At 44.4% G+C, this 18,043-nt stretch overlaps 1 protein-coding gene across 1 annotated transcript in view; it reads left to right on the top strand.

Annotated features, from left to right (window-relative positions):
• Positions 1-7,089: 7,089 nt before the first annotated feature.
• The window catches only part of LOC149463604 (methyl-CpG-binding domain protein 1-like), a 71,817-nt gene continuing 60,863 nt past the window's right edge, over positions 7,090-18,043 (top strand). Inside the window, exon 1 of the mRNA XM_089675178.1 lies at positions 7,090-7,244. The gene's annotated coding sequence lies outside the window, so the exon portion shown is untranslated. The remainder of the gene's footprint in view (positions 7,245-18,043) is intronic.

The following is an 18,043-nucleotide window of genomic DNA, read 5'->3' as shown; positions in this document are numbered from 1 at the left end:
GGTAATCTGGCGGTGTTCACATGTCTTGATAGACCAGTGGTATCAGGTGTATCCGGGCCACTGCCTTTGTCTGGCATTTCAGCTATTCCTGGTTGCGAAGCTGCAATGGAAGCGCCTGATCTCACCTGAACTCCGAAACTAAGCAGCATTGGGCCTGATTAGTACTTGGATGGGAGACTGCCTGGGAATACCAGGTGCGCTAAGCTAAACAGATATTTAAATGTTCTTTTGTTCCGCATGGGATTGGTCCGGTCAGTGGTGGCTTCTCTGCAAGATATAGATTTCGGGTGTCCATAGTCCTCAACAATGCATATCTTTGTGTGCCAGTTTTTTTCAGGCTCATCAAAGGTTTCTGCGATTTGCAGTAAAGAATCACCATTTTTGTTTTGGGGCACTGCCCTGTGGGCTGGCCACAGCCTCTGAGTGTTCATAAAGCTGCTAACCCCGGTGCTAGGCTTGCTGAGGATGCAAGAGGGTGTCAATCTCAGGATACCTCAATGATATTTTGCTCAGGGAGCAGTTGCTTCCAAGTGTAAAATGAAATATAAGAAGCAAAAGGTATCCTTCCACTCTAGATCTTTTGTAGAGGAACATTCTGTCTGGATCATGAGGGTCCAAGCATTAGATTGCTGGAGAGCTTTGTCCCTTGGTTATTGCTGAGTCCAAATTGATGGTTGTTTGTTTGGAATCTGGAGAGGGGGTAATTTACCTTCCAGGGATATGGAAGATAGTAACCATTGACGCCAGGGAGGGCTGGTTTGGAGGTGGCTACAGTTCGGGGGACTTGGTCTCCACATGACAGAATACTGCTCATCAATATCTTGGAGCTTTGGGCAGTACACTTTGCGATGGGTTATTGGACGAACCAGTTGCACAGGTTTGTGGTCAGAGTACGGTCCGACAGTGCCACTGCACCGTGCGGCAGATAAGCATTTCTGTCGGCAGTACATGTTCCAGGTATAGATAACTGGCAAGGGTTTTTTCCCCAGAGGTCAGTGGAGAGTGATTCCTGCATCCGGAGATGTTCTCTGCAATCTGCCAACATTAGGGAACTACTGGCTTCTAGGTTCTACAAGTTAAACAGGTTGTGTCCAGGACAACAGTCCCACTGGCAATAGGGGTAGATGCACTGGTAACACCTTAGAGACCAGTCCTCCCTAATCTATGCCTTCCCCCAATTCAACTATTGCAGCATCTTTTGCACAGGATCCGGCACGATGTAACACTAGCCTGGCCTAGCTCAGGAGGGCTTGGTAAATTAACACAGTGTATCTGGCAGTGGACGCTCCATGGGCACTTCCTGTCTGCCCAGACCTTTTGTCTTGGGTTCAATAATGTATCTTGCTTTACGATCACTAGGATTGAAGGCTTGGCTATTGAAGCCCAGGTCTAGAAGGATTAGGTGGTCTTGGGTCCAGTTATCTCTGCACTGTTGAGCGCCAGGAAGCCTGCTTCAGGGGAGCCTCCATTACAGGACCTGGAAATCTTCAATGCCTGGTGTAAAGCCAGGAAGTTGCACCAATGGAAATATGTGATTGGGAGATTTTGCGCCCTTCAATTTGAAATGGGAAATGAAATTGGCCTCATGTAACATTAAGGGTCAGATATTGGTGTGACGATTGCACGTCAGACCCCTGGCCTTCTCACCAAACTTGTGACCGAAGGACTAGCCAATCTGAAACCGCGATGTCACGTGCATAACAATGCCACGCCCAACTGCACCCTGCACAACGATTTTCCAGCTAATTCACCACAAATCGATGTACTGGCAGCCTGAATGCGATTGTTACTGGGTCAGGTTAATTACACAATTAACCCTTCACACTGCCACCACCTCCTTTTTGTACAGAGAAAGAGGAAACTCGGCAATATCAGCAATAACACTATGATGGTTGAGATAATCGTCTGTATAGCACTGTCACCGCAGACAGGTTATGCAGAGGGTTAAACAAACACAGTAGCGCTCTTTTAGAGGCAGGAATTCATAAGTTGCATTAAGAGCTATAGAAACAGTTCAACACTTTCAGAAAGAAAGATTTATTAGTAAAAGGTCAAAAGGGTGCAATAAAAATATTTACAGAGAAAAGATGTAACCAATATATATATAAATATACAGAGAACAATAGCAGGGCAATAAGGTAACAGAACGGAGGGTAAAGGGTCAAAGTACTTGCCAATCAGCCTTGGGTTAAGCAGATCAAGTTTCAGAGCAAAAGGGCACGTCTCCCAAGTTGGTTCTGATGTTAAACGGGAGAATTCTTCAACTTCCACTCTTAGGCCTGACAGCCTATTTTGTTGTTCCCCCCCAGCAGGGGGTGTCTCTGAAGCCAAGGACCAATGCCTCATTTGGGGAGGGATTGTCTGTGCGGAGATCCAAACTAGAACCAAAATCTCTCATAGCTCATATTTTGGCTCATAACTTTTCCTGGGCACAAGTACCATCCCACCTGCGGGTAGATTAATATGCAGATGCATCTGAGGAACGGTTACATATGAAATATATACTTGAAGGGTTCAAGAGATGTAATTTTCTGCTCTCCTAGGTATTCCAGTAAGGGAGTGTGACCTATCAAACAATTTGTCTTCTCGTGGCCAATCTGAAGATATGCCTGGTTTTTATGTAAGTCTCTCATACTCCAAGATATGAGACATAGGGGAAAAATGGATTTTAAAAGTGTTATCTAGTTCCTTACTCTGGAATGTCTTTGAACTCAGGGGAAGGCTTGGGTTATCTTTTTACAAGGTGCCAGATTGCTCAGCTTCCCAGCCAGCCCAACACTCAGCTCAGAGATGGTTTATAGCTCGGAGCTCCCTGGCCTGCCTGTGACACTTCCAACACACACCGACCAAATGTCACTGTGACTCTCAGAGAGGGAGGGGGAGAATGAGGGAAGATATGTTTATACAAGATGGATGATCCTTTGCTAAGATGGAGGTTGGAGCCAAAATGGTTGAACCGCGTCCACCTCCATGTGCATGATTGCTACAATTGGCTATATCCATTTTTTTCCCCAGAGACTGTTGTTTCTCACTCTGTGATTCTTACTTCGTGCAGGTTCTAACACGAATGGTCCTGTCACCCTTGTGTCCTTGGGACTTGAACTTAGTCTTGGCTGTCCTTGCAGAAGAAACCTTTTGAACCAATTCCAGAAACTCCATTAGTCCTTTGATTCGGAAGGTGGCTTCTTTGGTAACTATCACTTTGGCAAGAAGAGTGTTAGAGCTGGCAGCTCTTTCATGTAGGGAGCCGTTCTTTGTCTTGCATCATGATAAGGTGATTTTGTTTCCTTATCCATCTTTCTTGCCTAGAGTGGTTTCTAGTTTTCACTTGAATCAGGACGGAGTCATGCCTTTCTTTTTTCCTAGTCTACAATCGGCAGGGGAAAGATCCCTGCATACTCTGAAAATAGTTCCAGTGGTCAGAGTTCCAGTGGTCAAAGTTTGGCTGCACAGGTCAGGAATCTTGGTTTGTGCTGCCAGAAGGACCCAGGAAAGGCAGGCGGCATCTAGGTCAACTATTTCTTATTGGATCTGCCAGTTAATCATTCAAGCATGTGGTTTGAAGGATAAGGTTCCACCCTTTTAGGTGAGAGTGCACTCTACTAGGAGTGTGGGGGCATCTTGAGCCATCAGGTGTCAATAGCTCAGGTTTGCAAGGCCAACAAAGTACAAAATTTTATTATTCACACAGAACATTTTGTTGTTTTTACTTGAGTTATGCTATAAAACTAGATTGAAAGTGCGCATTAAATATTCTAGTTGTTCACTTATGGTAGACAGTTTGGTCATTGAAATTCAGTGTGCTGAACATACATGAACAGAATGTGTGACATACATGTTTTACTATTCAAATAGGGAGGTAGGTTGTCCAAATGTTAAGGAAAGTGGGTTCGTAGATGTGAAAGGTGTATCTAGAGATGGATTGGTAGGTAGGCTAGTCTATGAGGTAAATGCTCCCTTGTGTATATGTATTAGAGCAGTGTTTTTCAACCAGGGTGCCATCAGGTTTTGTCACGTACCTTAGTAGTGAGCATGACGTGAAGAGGCAGACCTCTCGTACAACCCCGGCTCGGGAACCCGAGAGTGAGACAGCAGTCACAGGAGCGCGGTGGGGTAAGAGGGCCTGGGATCCATCTGGTGAAGTAGCAGGATTGGGGAGGAGCGGACCAGAGCAGGATGCGGATGGATCCGTGCAGGATGGATGGATGAGGCAGACCAGAGCAGGATGCGGATGGATCCGTGCAGGATGGATGGATGAGGCAGACCAGAGCAGGATGCGGATGGATCCGTGCAGGATGGATGGATGCGGATGCACCGTGAGGCAGAGGGATCGTCGGGTCACAGGCCAGGTTCAGCAATAGGAGGTGAAATGATCAGGAGCAGGCAGAAGAATATCCAGAGACAAGCCAGGGGTCAGGGCAGGAGATGGTCAACAATAGTCAGGAGCAGGCTGGGTTTGGCAACAGGAAACAAATCAGTGTGAGAGTCAGGAATCACAGGCAGAAGAATAAGACCATACGGAAATTTGCATCCTGCAGTAGCCCGTTTAAATAGCCCATTGGTGACAGGCGCGCACCCTTGAGCACGACTGCTCATGCGCGGCCGCAAGTGCCGCTGTGCGCGCCTTGGTCCTAGTGCCCGCACGCCTGTATGCCTTGTCGGGATCCCGCGCGTGCGCAGATTCGTGCGCCGTGGCGATCTTCTGTTTCCCTGACAGGTTTCTTCAGGGGTGCCTTGGCAAAATGCCTAAAAATTGTACACAAGCCAGTGGGTGGATCAAGCCTGTCTATGACCAGAGAGTGCTACATGCCACCAGGGAAAAGTGTATTACCAAAGAGTGCTACAAGTCAGCAGAGAGCTGCATATTACCAGATAGTGTTACAAGTCATTGGAGAGTGCTGTATTACCAGAGAGTGCTACAAGTCACCAGAAAGTGCTGTATTACCAGAGAGTGCTAAAAGTCACCAGGGAGTTCTGTATTACCAGAGAGTGGTATAAGTCACCAAAGAGCTCTGCATTACCAGAGTGCTACAAATCACCACAGACCGCTGTATTACCAGAGAGTGCTGCAAGTCACCAAAGAGCTCTGTATTACCAGAGAGTGCTGTATTACCAGAGAGTGACACAAGTCACCAGAGAGCTCTGTATTACCAGAGAGTGCTGCAAGTCACCAGAGAACTCTGTATTACCAGAGAGTGCTGCAAGTCACCAAAGAGCTCTGTATTACCAGAGAGTGCTGCAAGTCACCACAGACCGCTGTATTACCAGAGAGTGCTGTAAGTCACCAGAGAGCTCTGTATTACCAGATAACTCTGTATTACCAGAGAGTGGTGCAAGTCACCAAAAAGCTCTGTATTACCTGAGAGTGCTGCACGTCACCAGAGAGTGGTACAAATTAACAGAGAGTGCTGCAAGTCACCAGAGAGCTCTGTATTAGCAGAGAGTGCTACAAGTCACCAAAGAGCTCTGTATTACCAGAGAGTGCTGTATTACCATAAAGTGCTGTAAGTCACCAGAGAGCTCTGTATTATCAGAGAGTGCTACAAGTCACCAGAGAGTGCTGTATTACCAGAGAGTGCTGTAAGTCACCAGAGAGCTCTGTATTACCAGAGAGTGCTGCAAGTCACTAAAGAGCTCTCTATTACCAGAGAGTGCTGTAAGTCACCAGAGAGCTCTGTATTATCAGAGAGTGCTACAAGTCACCAAAGAACTCTGTATTACCAGAGAGTGCTGTATTATCAGAGAGTGCTGCAAGTCACCAGAGAGCTCTGTATTACCAGAGAGTGCTGCAAGTCATCAGAGAGCTCTGTATTACCAGAGAGTGCTGCAAGTCACCAGAGAGCTTTGTATTACCACAGAGTGCTACAAGTCACCAAAGAGCTCTGCGTTACCAGAGAGTGCTACAAGTCACCAGAGAGCTCTGTATAAACAGAGTGCTACAAGTCACCACAGGCTGCTGTATTACCAGAGAGTGCTGCAAGTCACCAAAGAGCTCTGTATTACCAGAGATTGCTGTATTATCAGACAGTGACATGTCACACGAGAGCTCTGTATTACCAAAGAGTGCTGCAAGTCACCAGAGAGCTCTGTATTACCAGAAAGTGCTGCAAGTCACCAAAGAGCTCTGTATTATCAGAGAGTGCTGCAAGTCACCAGAGAGCTCTGTATTACCAGAGAGTGGCACAAGTCACCAGAGAGCTCTGTATTACCAGAGAGTGGTACAAGTCACCAAAAAGCTCTGTATTATCAGAGAGTGCTGCAAGTCACCAGAGAGCTCTGTATTACCAGAGAATGGCACAAGTCACCAGAGAGCTCTGTATTACCGGAGAGTGGCACAAGTCACCAGAGAGCTCTGTATTACCGGAGAGTGGCACAAGTCACCAGAGAGCTCTGTATTACCGGATAGTGGCACAAGTCACCAGAGAGTGCTGTATTACCAGAGTGCACAAGTCACCAGAGAGCTCTGTATTACCAGAGAGCGCTATATTGACAGAGAGAGGTACAAGTCACCATAGAGTGCTGTACTACCAGAGAGTGCCATATGTCACTAAGGAGTTGTATATTACCAGAGATTGCTACAAGTTCCCATAGGGCTGTGTATGCCCAGAGTGCTACCAGTCATCAGATTGCCATGCATTACCAGAAAGTGTTACAAAACACCATAGAGGACAAGATGCATATAACCAGAGAGTGCTATGCCTGCTAAACCTTCCCTTTCGGGGCTCATTCACACAGCACACACAGCACAGTGGTGCAGTTGTTACATCACACCGTTTATCTTTTTTTTGGTTAACTTTATTGAAACCTCATACAATGACACCTGGTTCGCTGTCACACACTATGGTGCCGTAAGATGAGTTTCGCTGCAAAAATCAACCATTGCTAAAACTTTTTTATTCTTTCCTCCTCCTGTATACACCACTCATAGGGCAGGAAGACCATCCCCGCCCCTTGTGTTACCCTCCGGAACAGCCCCACCCTCGTTGTTTATCTGTGGGACCGACCACGCCTCTTTGTTTTTATCCGCTTGGACAGCCCCGCCCCCTCTTTTTTCCGCCTGTCACCATTTCCGCACAAACCCAGCGGACCAATAGCCAGCCGCGCTTGCGTTCCGAGCCTCGTTCTGAGAGGTGGCGGGGAGCGGAGGATGTTCTCTGCTGGAACGGAATAGGAAGAGACTCAGTTTCCGTTTCCTGCCCGTCTCCCGCCTGCTGCCTGCTGGTTTACCACACCGAGTAAGAGAGGTAGGTAGGGGAGCGGGGGAGGTAGAAAGAAGGGGCCCCGGACTCTCAGTGTTAGAGACTGGCAGGGGTCCGCAGGGGGTGTGTTCCTCTGCTGTTTCCCTGTGTATAGGGCTGGAGGAATCCCAGCTGCTGATGTGCTGCACATTGATTATGTTCTCATGTCTTCCTGTTTACAGGGGCTGTGTCCTGTACAGTGCACCTCCTGGGAGGAGGAGTTCCTGATACATATGATGTGTGTTATATACAGAGGTTAGACAGGAAGATGGGAACACTACATCATTTCAGGTGTGAAAGTCATGACATATTTCTCATTGAAAGTGATGTAACATTCTTTTGCTTCTGCTGTGTGATGAGACACCTAGCTTACAGGTGGGAAGCCTCATGTCATGTCATGTCAGAGCTCACTGAGCTTCAGAGGGAAAATTGTTGGTGCGCGCTTACGTGGTGCCTCTGTGACTGAAGTTGCCAATTTATTTGGTGTGTCGCGAGGTACAGTAATGAAGGTTAGGACGACATACACAGTTTCTGGGAACATTTTGATGAGCATAAGCGCGGTCATTATAGTCAACTGAGCGAAAGAGACTAAAGGACATTGCGCAGGATTGTGACCCGGAGTAAGAAAGCAACTGCTGCAAAAGTGACCAGAGCTCAGTCTTCATGGGGTTACATCACTTCCAACACAATGTGTGGTCACTTTCACACCTGCAAATCATGTAGTGTTTCCATTTTTTTGTCTAACCCCTGTATGTGTGTATGTATGTATGTATGTGTGTGTGTGTGTATATATATATATATATGTGTCTCTTGTACATTGGATGATCTCTGTATATGTGTCTTCAAGTAGATGATGAGCACCTCGGATGTAACCTAAAAAGCTGAAGTTATTTCTTCCAATAAGCACATTACACACTTCTTCCCTAATACGCTGCTCTGTAGCTGCTGACTTTCAATAAACAGACCTTACCTGTCCAGGGATCCAGCGTTGTGTTCATCTGGGCTGTTGCTTTACCGGTCTTCAGGTCCTCGGAATCTTCACTGTGGGCAGCCGGCTGTGACGTGCGCGAGCCACTCTGCGCTTTGTGAGTGGTCCCACAGCCTTCTGGAACCTATGGGAAGGAGCTGAATGTCTGCTTAGATCACCTAGGGCCAGGAGTGTCAAACTGGCAGCCCTGCAGCTGTTGTGAAACTACATGTCTCATCATGCCTCTGGAGGCCATGCTTGTAACTGTCAATCTTGCACTGCCTCATGGGACTTGTAGTTTGGCAAAAGCTGGAGGGCCGCCAGTTTGACATGTGGGAGCAGCTACCTCTCAAAACTAGGTACTCTGTTATCCACCTGCACTTATTGTCTATCTCCAAGGGGCAAGATCATGATTGTTGAGCTTGTTTGTTATATACTGAAGATTTATGTATGTTATACACTGTACACCAATGGGCTGAGTGTGTCATATACTGTACTCCAATGGACAAAGATGTAGATGTATAGATACTGTACTCCCAATGGATAAAGGTCTAGATGCGTCCTATATTGTACTCCCAATGGGTAAACGTCTAGCTGCGTCCTATATTGTACTCCCAATGGATAAAGGTCTAGCTGCGTCCTATACTGTACTCCCAATGGGGGAAGGTCTAGCTGCGTCCTATACTGTACTCCCAATGGATAAAGGTCTAGATGCGTCCTATACTGTACTCCCAATGGATAAAGGTCTAGATGCGTCCTATACTGTACTCCCAATGGATATAGGTCTAGATGCGTCCTATACTGTACTCCCAATGGGCGAAGGTCTAGATGCGTCCTATACTGTACTCCCAATGGATAAAGGTCTAGATGCGTCCTATATTGTACTCCCAATGGATAAAGGTCTAGCTGCGTCCTATACTGTACTCCCAATGGGCGAAGGTCTAGCTGCGTCCTATACTGTACTCCCAATGGATAAAGGTCTAGATGCGTCCTATACTGTACTCCCAATGGATAAAGGTCTAGATGCGTCCTATACTGTACTCCCAATGGATAAAGGTCTAGATGCGTCCTATACTGTACTCCCAATGGATATAGGTCTAGATGCGTCCTATACTGTACTCCCAATGGATATAGGTCTAGATGCATCCTATACTGTACTCCCAATGGATATAGGTCTAGATGTGTCCTATACTGTGCTCCCAATGGGCGAAGGTCTAGATGCGTCATGTGCTGTGCTCCCAGTGGGCGAAGGTCTAGATGCGTCATGTGCTGTGCTCCCAGTGGGCGAAGGTCTAGATGCGTCATGTGCTGTGCTCCCAGTGGGCGAAGGTCTAGATGCGTCATGTGCTGTGCTCCCAGTGGGCGAAGGTCTAGATGCGTCATGTGCTGTGCTCCCAGTGGGCGAAGGTCTAGATGCGTCATGTGCTGTGCTCCCAGTGGGCGAAGGTCTAGATGCGTCATGTGCTGTGCTCCCAGTGGGCGAAGGTCTAGATGCGTCATGTGCTGTGCTCCCAGTGGGCGAAGGTCTAGATGCGTCATGTGCTGTGCTCCCAGTGGGCGAAGGTCTAGATGCGTCATGTGCTGTGCTCCCAGTGGGCGAAGGTCTAGATGCGTCATGTGCTGTGCTCCCAGTGGGCGAAGGTCTAGATGCGTCATGTGCTGTGCTCCCAGTGGGCGAAGGTCTAGCTGCGTCATGTGCTGTGCTCCCAGTGGGCGAAGGTCTAGCTGCGTCATGTGCTGTGCTCCCAGTGGGCGAAGGTCTAGATGCGTCATGTGCTGTGCTCCCAGTGGGCGAAGGTCTAGCTGCGTCATGTGCTGTGCTCCCAGTGGGCGAAGGTCTAGATCTTTTTGAGTTTTGTACTTTTGAGCAATTGATCTAATTTATTGTATAAATGTGATGCTTGATTACACTTAAAATATATATCTGTTTTATTTAGATTCCCAGCTATTGTACTGCATATTTTGGGGCTGTTTCTTTACATTCAAAAATATTTATCACTATACCCCATTGCTCCCTACTAGAGATCGGTGGGGGATGGTTTTGAGTTAGGCATTGTCCATTGATGCTGTTAGGGACAAACAACTGATGGTGATAGATATAGATAGATAGATATATATATAGATAGATAGATAGATATAGATATGAGGGTTTAAGTGAGTTTGAGCTCTGGCCACCATTTGATTAGAGAATGTTGTGCTCATTTCACCAGGCATGTCTATGTTTGGTACTCTGTTAATGTGCCATGGTAATTAGCATTGGTAATTTTTTTTTTTTGTCTTTAGTATAATTTTTTTATGTCTTTAGTTTGGTAATTAGTGAATTTTGAGTCTGTAGTGGTCTATAAGCCAGGTTTTCCATCAGTTGGTGTGTAGTTTGTTGGTGCCAAGGACTCTGGACTTGTTGGCGGAGGTTGAACAGCCATTTTTGGGACATTGATTAATAAAGCTCTGGATGTATCATATACTATACTCCCAATGGGCAACAATCTAGTTTTGTCTTATACTACTCCTAAGAGGGAAGGTTTGGGTGCGTCATATAATGTACTCTCACCAGAGATGTAACATTTCCAGACATATTGAAGCCATTGGAAAAAAAAAAGGTTTTATTCAGTTTTTTTTTTCCAGAAACAATGAAAATGTTCGGAAAAATTTAACAAACCGCGTAGAGTAGTTTTATAAATTGAAAATTGTTTTGTTAAACTAGGAACATAAAATACAGTGTACAGTGGGGAAAATAATTATTTGATCCCCTGTAGATTTTGTAATTTTTCCCACTTACAAAGAAATTAAAGGTCTATAATTTTTATCATAGGTGTATTTTAAACAATAAAGACAGAATATTGACCAACAATCCAAAAAAAATAAGTATTTGATCCCCCAAGCAAAACATGACTTGGTACTTGGTGGAGAAACTCTTGTTGGCAAGCACAGAGGTAAGACGTTTCTTGTGTTTGGTTACCAGGTTTGCACACATTGCAGGAGGGATTTTGGTCCACTCTTCTTTACAGATCTTCTCTAAATCCTTAAGGTTTCTTGGCTGTCGCTTGGCAACTCAAAGTTTCAACTCCCTCCATAAATGTTCTATAGGATTAAGGTCTGGAGACTGGCTAGGCCACTCCATGACCTTAATGTGCTTCTTCTTGAGCCACTCCTTTGTTGTCTTGGCGGTATGTTTTGGGTCACTGTCATGCCGAAAGACCCATCCACGACCCATCTTCAGTGTTCTGGCTGAGGGAAGAAGGTTCTCATGCAAGATTTTACAATACATGGTCCCGTCCATTGGCCCCTCAATGCAGGTAATAGTCAGCCTGTACCTTTAGCAGAGAAACAGCCCAAAAAGCATAATGTTTCCACCTCCGTGCTTGACTGTAGGGATGGTGTTCTTAGGGTCATTGTCAGCATTTTTCTTCCTCCAAACACGGTGAGTCAAGTTAATGTCACTTTTCTCATGATCATCCTTCCCCCGTGAGGTGAAATCTTGCATGGAGCTCCACACTAAGGGTGATTGGTTATTTTGTATTTCTTTCATTTGCAAATAATTGCTCCAACGGTTGTCTCCTTACCAAGCTTCTTGCTGATGGTCTCGTGGCCCATTTCAGCCTTGTGCTTGTCTACAATTTTGTCCCTGAAGTCCTTTAACAGCTCTTTGGTCTTGCCCATGGTTGTGAGGTTTGAACGGAAGAAAGAGATTCTGTGGACAGGTGTCCACACATACACATAACGAGTTGTCCTTGGGAGCCAAATTGACAGGACTAATCTGTGTAGCACATGAGCACATTTTTTGGTTGATACTCTCTCTATCATTTTAAAAAACGCCTGTGATAAAAATTACAGACCCTTCATTTCTTTGTAAGTGAGCAAACATACAATATCTGCAGGGTATCTAATAGTGATTTTCCCCACTGTATATAAAAGTATTATGCTTGAAATAAAACTACAGCTTTTTCAGTAAATAAACCAAACTTGGTTTTTAAAATGTGATGATCCAGAAACTGAAGAAAATGTGTTTCTTGAATGAGAACTCTGGAGGGAAAGCTTGCACCTTCCTCATGGTCTTCATTTAATTCCATAAAGTATTTTTTTAATGTCTTTAGGGCACCTCTGGTATGCCAGAATGTGTTTTGTCATCCTTTTAGCCTTTGGAAAAGAATATTTCTTCTCACAATATTTGCAAATTGCAGCTTTTCTCTCAGCAGAAATTGCACAGTTTCCAAACTCTAGATGTTCATCTCACCATTTTCCTGGGAGGAGGAAAAGAAAAAAATCAACTGACCAGACTTTAAACACTTGCCAACCGCTCGATAGCCGAATGATGGCTACAGCGCGGTTGTCCAGTTCTGGGAGGGCGTCATATGACGTCCTCCTGACCGCCGATGGAGATCTCTGTGATCGCTGTGGACACAGCTGATCACATGATGTGGTAAAAGGCCAATCACAGCAGCTTTTTACCACGTGATCAGCTGTGTCCAGTGACAGCAGATCACCGGTAAATGCAGTTGCCGGTTATCGGCTGCACTTTCCTCATGCTGTCACAGCGTGAAGAAAGTACTGCCGATAACCGGCAATTGTCAGAGGCTGGATTGGCACCAATAATCCAGGGCACTGTTGATCAGTGCTGCCCACAAGTGCCCATCAGTGCCGCCTATCAGTGCCCATCATTGTTGCATATCAGTGCAGCCTCATGGCTGTCTCATCAGTGCCAGCTCATCAGTGCTGCCTATCATTGCAGCCTCATCAATCCACATCAGTGAAGGAGAAAAATTACCTGTTTTGCAAAATTTTATAATAGAAACAGAAAAACTTTTTTTTTTTCAAAATTTTTTGATTTTTTTGGTTGTAGCACAAAAAAAAAAAAACACCCAGCTGTTATTAAATACCACCAAAGCCCTCTGAGTGTGAAAAAAAATGATAAAAATGTCATATGGGTACAGTGTTGCATGTCCGGGCAATTATTATTCAAAAGCGCGACAGCGCTGAAAGCTGAAAATTGGCCTGGGCAGGAAGGGGGTATAAGTGCCCTGTAGGCAAGTGGTTAAGGAACCATTATGCTGTGATGGTAGAAGACATTAATAGGAATCATTTAAAAGTTCTAAAGATAAACTAATTTGACAAATTTACTCATACCTTTAAATTAAGGCCTGAGAGGTGGACAGAAACTATAATTTACTTCATGGTTCAGTGGAACCCTAGGGTTGCTCCAAAGGTTGCTAGGGGTTTATTGAGCAATTAGCAATTTCGGCCTCTAAGATAAATTCCCATTGACACTATTGATCCATTTAGCCTTACAGGGGGTAATTCTTCTCAATGACCACAAGTGTAAGGAGCATTCTTCACACTGACCATCGTGCTAATTATCATGAGTTGTAGATACAGTAATTTTTAGTAGGGGTTCCCTGATATCGGAAAGTTATTTCAGGGGTTACTGTGTATTGAAAAGGCTGATTTACTCTTTCCCAACAATCACCCAACTGCAGAAGGTACAAGATGGAGCCCACAAGCAAAGTAAACTGGAGCATTTCCCCTGCAGTGCCCCTAGTGGCAGAAATGTTTATTTCTCTTGTTTGAGAACTGCATTGAGAAGTACAGTGTTACTTGAATTGTATTCCAGGATTTACTTGTCTTCAGCTGAGAGAACTTGCAATATTTTAAGACTTTACACCTGTCTCAGAAATCTTTCACTAAGGTCTTCATGTTATATACCTTCCCCTCTGGGTGATCTATATACATTGCAAGGGTTTTAACAAACTTTGTTGCAGAGTCCTACCTTTTTGTTCTGAAGAAGGAGCTATTTGTATGTCTGTTTCCATGTGGAAAGTGAATCTAATGGGAATGGTTTCATAATTATCAGTCAGCTGCTGCACCTGCAGAGCTCTGAGGAAATCGCAGGGTCTGCATCCCTGCATGATTTCCTATTGGGTGTATCTCACCAAAATTGAAATTTTGCTGCAGGGGATGCCTGAAATATGACTTGTATCTTAGTGCAGACTTCTGGGAAAATCAGTGAGCCAATTACACAAGCAAGAAATGATGTTGGGGGTGTTCTGTACACATTCTGTGTAGAGAACACCTCCAGGTAGCCATATTGCATTGCATTTTACAGAAAATGACAGCACTGCAGATTCAAAAGGAAAGGTGATTTTAAAAAACATTCAATTACAATATGACTTGTGTAGCAATTGTATATGCTATATAATTATTTTTTATTTGCTTGCTATTTTTTCTCCTTGAAAGTGGAGTTACCTTTTTTAAGTTAAATTTTTTTCTCATGAATCCACACTCAGTACCCCAAAATGACAAAGTGAAAACAGAATTTTAGAAATGTCTGTGAATTTATTAAAAAGAACAAGCTGAAATATTACACGCACTTAAGTATTCAGACCCTTTACTCAGTACTTTTGTTGAGGCATCTTTTGCAGCAATTACAGCCTTGAGTTTTTTTGGTTATGACGTGACAAGCTTTGTACACCTGGATTTGAGGATTTTCTGCCATTCTTCTTTGTAAATGCTCTCAAGCTCAGTCATGTTGGATAGGGACAGTTGGTGGGCAGCCATTTTCTGTTTCAATATTTTTATTAAGTTTTGTTTTAAGAATACAACAAGCTCAAGATACACCCACGCAGGGACAGAGCAGAACAATAACACATAAACAGAGACATCCTGCTGACTTGTATTAGTCAAATAACGAAATGTCCAATGACATCAAGGAGGGACGGCAAAAAGCCGAACCAAAGCAGCAGTAATCCAACATAATATCGGAAATAGAAGAGGAAAGAAAAAAGGTTAGAAGAAAGGAAAAAGAAAATTAAACAAAAAATAAAAGGGAATCAGAAAACATGGAAGAAGGGAAACTAGAAGGATCACGGATCCAGGGCTAGCACAGGCAGCGACTATAAGAAGCCATAACTAGTAGGAGGCAGGGACGGCAGGGAATAATGTGTCCAAGGTTCCCAAACCTTAAGGAATCTTGGATGAGAATCATGAAGAATGCTAGACATCTGTTCATTGAACAACATAGCATTCATCCGGGTCTTCACCCCCTGGAAGACAACCGAAGGGGTTCTCCAAGCTTGAGCTATAGCACGTTTGGCCAAAATAAATAGGTAGGATGCCAATTTCTGCTGAGGCCTAGACTGACCCAAAATAGGGCAATGCAGGAGGGCCACCTTTGCATCCCTACGGACCGTAATATGAAATAGCGTTTGTAGCAAACCAAAAACCCTAGACCAGAAGCCTATCAATTGTGGACACAACCACCAAATGTGCAAGACATGGACAGCCATTTTCAGGCCTCTTCAGAGATGTTCAATAGTGTTCAAGTCAGGGCTCTGGCTGGGCCATTCCAGGGTTTGCCAGGCAGCCAGGAACACAACTTCACCAGCTTCCTCTGATTCCTTGATAAGGACAAGATTTGTTCATGTAACAGGGCCCCCCCAGGGATTGTGAGCCAAAGAAACATAAAGAACAGACTGTATGATGGCATGGACTCGCTCCCATAACCAGAGTGCCTTTAGGGCAGGTCCTCCAAATGTGAAGCAGAGTGCCTCATTCCTGCATCCCTGAAAGCGATTTGGGAACACTGAGAAGTTAAACTTGAAAACGCGGTTAGAGGTCATGTACCAGCTAGTGAGCTACTTGTAAGCAATTTCTTGGGCATAGATATCCTCAGAACATTTAGAAGAGGCTAGCCAGGTCTTAGTCCAAGTTGCATGATTTGGGTTTCTGCCAAGGTCTGCAGCCCATTTGGCTGTATAGGGAAGGGAACCTGAATTAATTGAGCTTGTGGGGGAGGTGTACAGATCGGAGACTAAGCCTCTCAACTGCAGATCCTTCCGGCATCGGTTCTCAAAAGAAGAAGTTAGGTGCTTTGGTGGGCCATTGTGATGCTTAAGCAAGCCACGGACGTGATAGTGAATTTGGATATATTGAACAACCTCACCTCCTGGCAACTGCCAATGCTCTTGGAGGTACTGAAAAGTATTAATGCCATCAAGGGCTAGGAGTTCATAGACATATTGACATAGACATAATGCCTCTTGTGCACCACCATCCAAAGGCCCCAATGGGTGGAGATTGATCTATACACACAGATCTTTATTTGTATTATATAATTATTAATATTATACAGTATTTATATAGCGCCAAAAGGTTTGCTCAGAGCTGTACATTATAGTGGGGGACAGTACAGTAACAATACAATACACGAGGGGTTCGAGGGCCCTGCTCTTTCGAGCTTACAATCTAGGAGATCTGCAGGGTCATATACGGTACGCCTACCACTAAAAGTATAGAAAGAGTAATGTGTGTGGTGAGACTACATTGTCCTTTTTGCAGAATAAGCGCTGATGCTGTTTTATGTACTGTACATGCAGTATTTTCTAAACATGGACATATATCCACTTTTATAAACTTGACTCCCAAACTTAGATACCACAGCCAGAAGTGGGAATTTACTTACCTGTTTTGTGTCAGTGACTTGGCATTGAAGCCAGGGAAACTAACATTTGCAGAAGGAGAGGTCAGCAATGGCAATCTTCCCTTCTGCACAGAATTTCTATAAGTAATTGCCAGCCTCTTTGTCCTAGTCGCATGCTCATTCGGTGTTCTGGAATAGCTTTAATTTGCCTTCTCAATTCTAGGTAGCTTGTTGTACAGCACTTTACGATGTGGTGCCGGTCTGCCAGGGCATTGTTCTTAATGCATGTGATGACTAAAGAAAAGAAGTCACCATTATAGAAAAATCCTATTCGGATCTTATGACTCTGTGTCCCTTGTGAGTCTTTGTTTTACTGAATGTCAATTGTTTCTATGCTCTGCCGCATTGTTGATACTTTGTGTACATGTGTTTTAGCTAGGAGTGTAACATTGGCTTGTTATTTTCCTTTTACAAGAGAATATTTATTTTCTTTCTATTCAGTACAGCAGTCGCTGCACCAGATATATGGATATTTTAATGATTTTGTTGTCCTAGATAATACCGTTTTTCACCACCTAGTTTTATAAATCACAGTTTCTTATTCACTGTCTACTATACTATCTAACATGGTCACAGTATTTATGTTAAAGTGTTACTAAACCCAGGACCCTGTGCTCGCTATATCTAGTCTCCCATAGTACACACAACATGGAAATGCAATTATGTTAGTAAATATAAAATGCTAAAAATACCTTTTCTCATCTGCAGTCTTGTGACTTCTGTCAGTTTCCAGCAGAGCACTGGTTAAAGCTTGTAGGAGGAGTTTTCATTCTTCCCTGATTGTCCTTTGAGGCCTCAGGACCCCTGACCCTCTGTCTGGACAGCGCTGATTGGCCCTGTGCTAATCACATGCACCCTTCCAAGAAAAAAAAAAACACATTCTAGAAATACACACCAAACTGAGCATGTTCAGCTTGCCCCCAAGGCTCTGTGCTATCAGCAGATGGATTGGGGACAGTAGAAAAAGGGGAGGATCAGAGAAGACCAGATCAAACATCCTTTTTACACAATGTGGAGGATTAACCCCTTAGGTTCCACAGTGAGTATAACAAGCATGCTTTACTGCATATACAGACTGATTTTACTGTTGTGGGTTTAGTAACACTTTAATAAGCACTAATGATTTGGAGCAATGGTGGTCAGCTTTCTTGATATGGAGAGGCCTCAAGTAAGGCCCCCAGCATCACCAAAGAGCCGCATATAAAATAGTCAAGGACAAGAAATGGTCAGAGACTGTGGACATACTGTAAGGCTACATTCACACTTGAGAGATTTGTAGCTTGAAGCTCCAAAAACACTGAAACTTAAAAAATAAAAATCAGTTGTCTTCTATGGTACCTGTTCACACCTGATTGTGCAAACAGG

The sequence above is a fragment of the Staurois parvus genome, unplaced genomic scaffold, assembly GCF_062004578.1.
Source record: "Staurois parvus isolate SC_StPar_1 unplaced genomic scaffold, SC_StPar_1.0 ptg000154l, whole genome shotgun sequence".
In the NCBI taxonomy this organism is placed as follows: domain Eukaryota; kingdom Metazoa; phylum Chordata; class Amphibia; order Anura; family Ranidae; genus Staurois; species Staurois parvus.
This window is presented reverse-complemented; position numbering and strand designations above follow the sequence as displayed.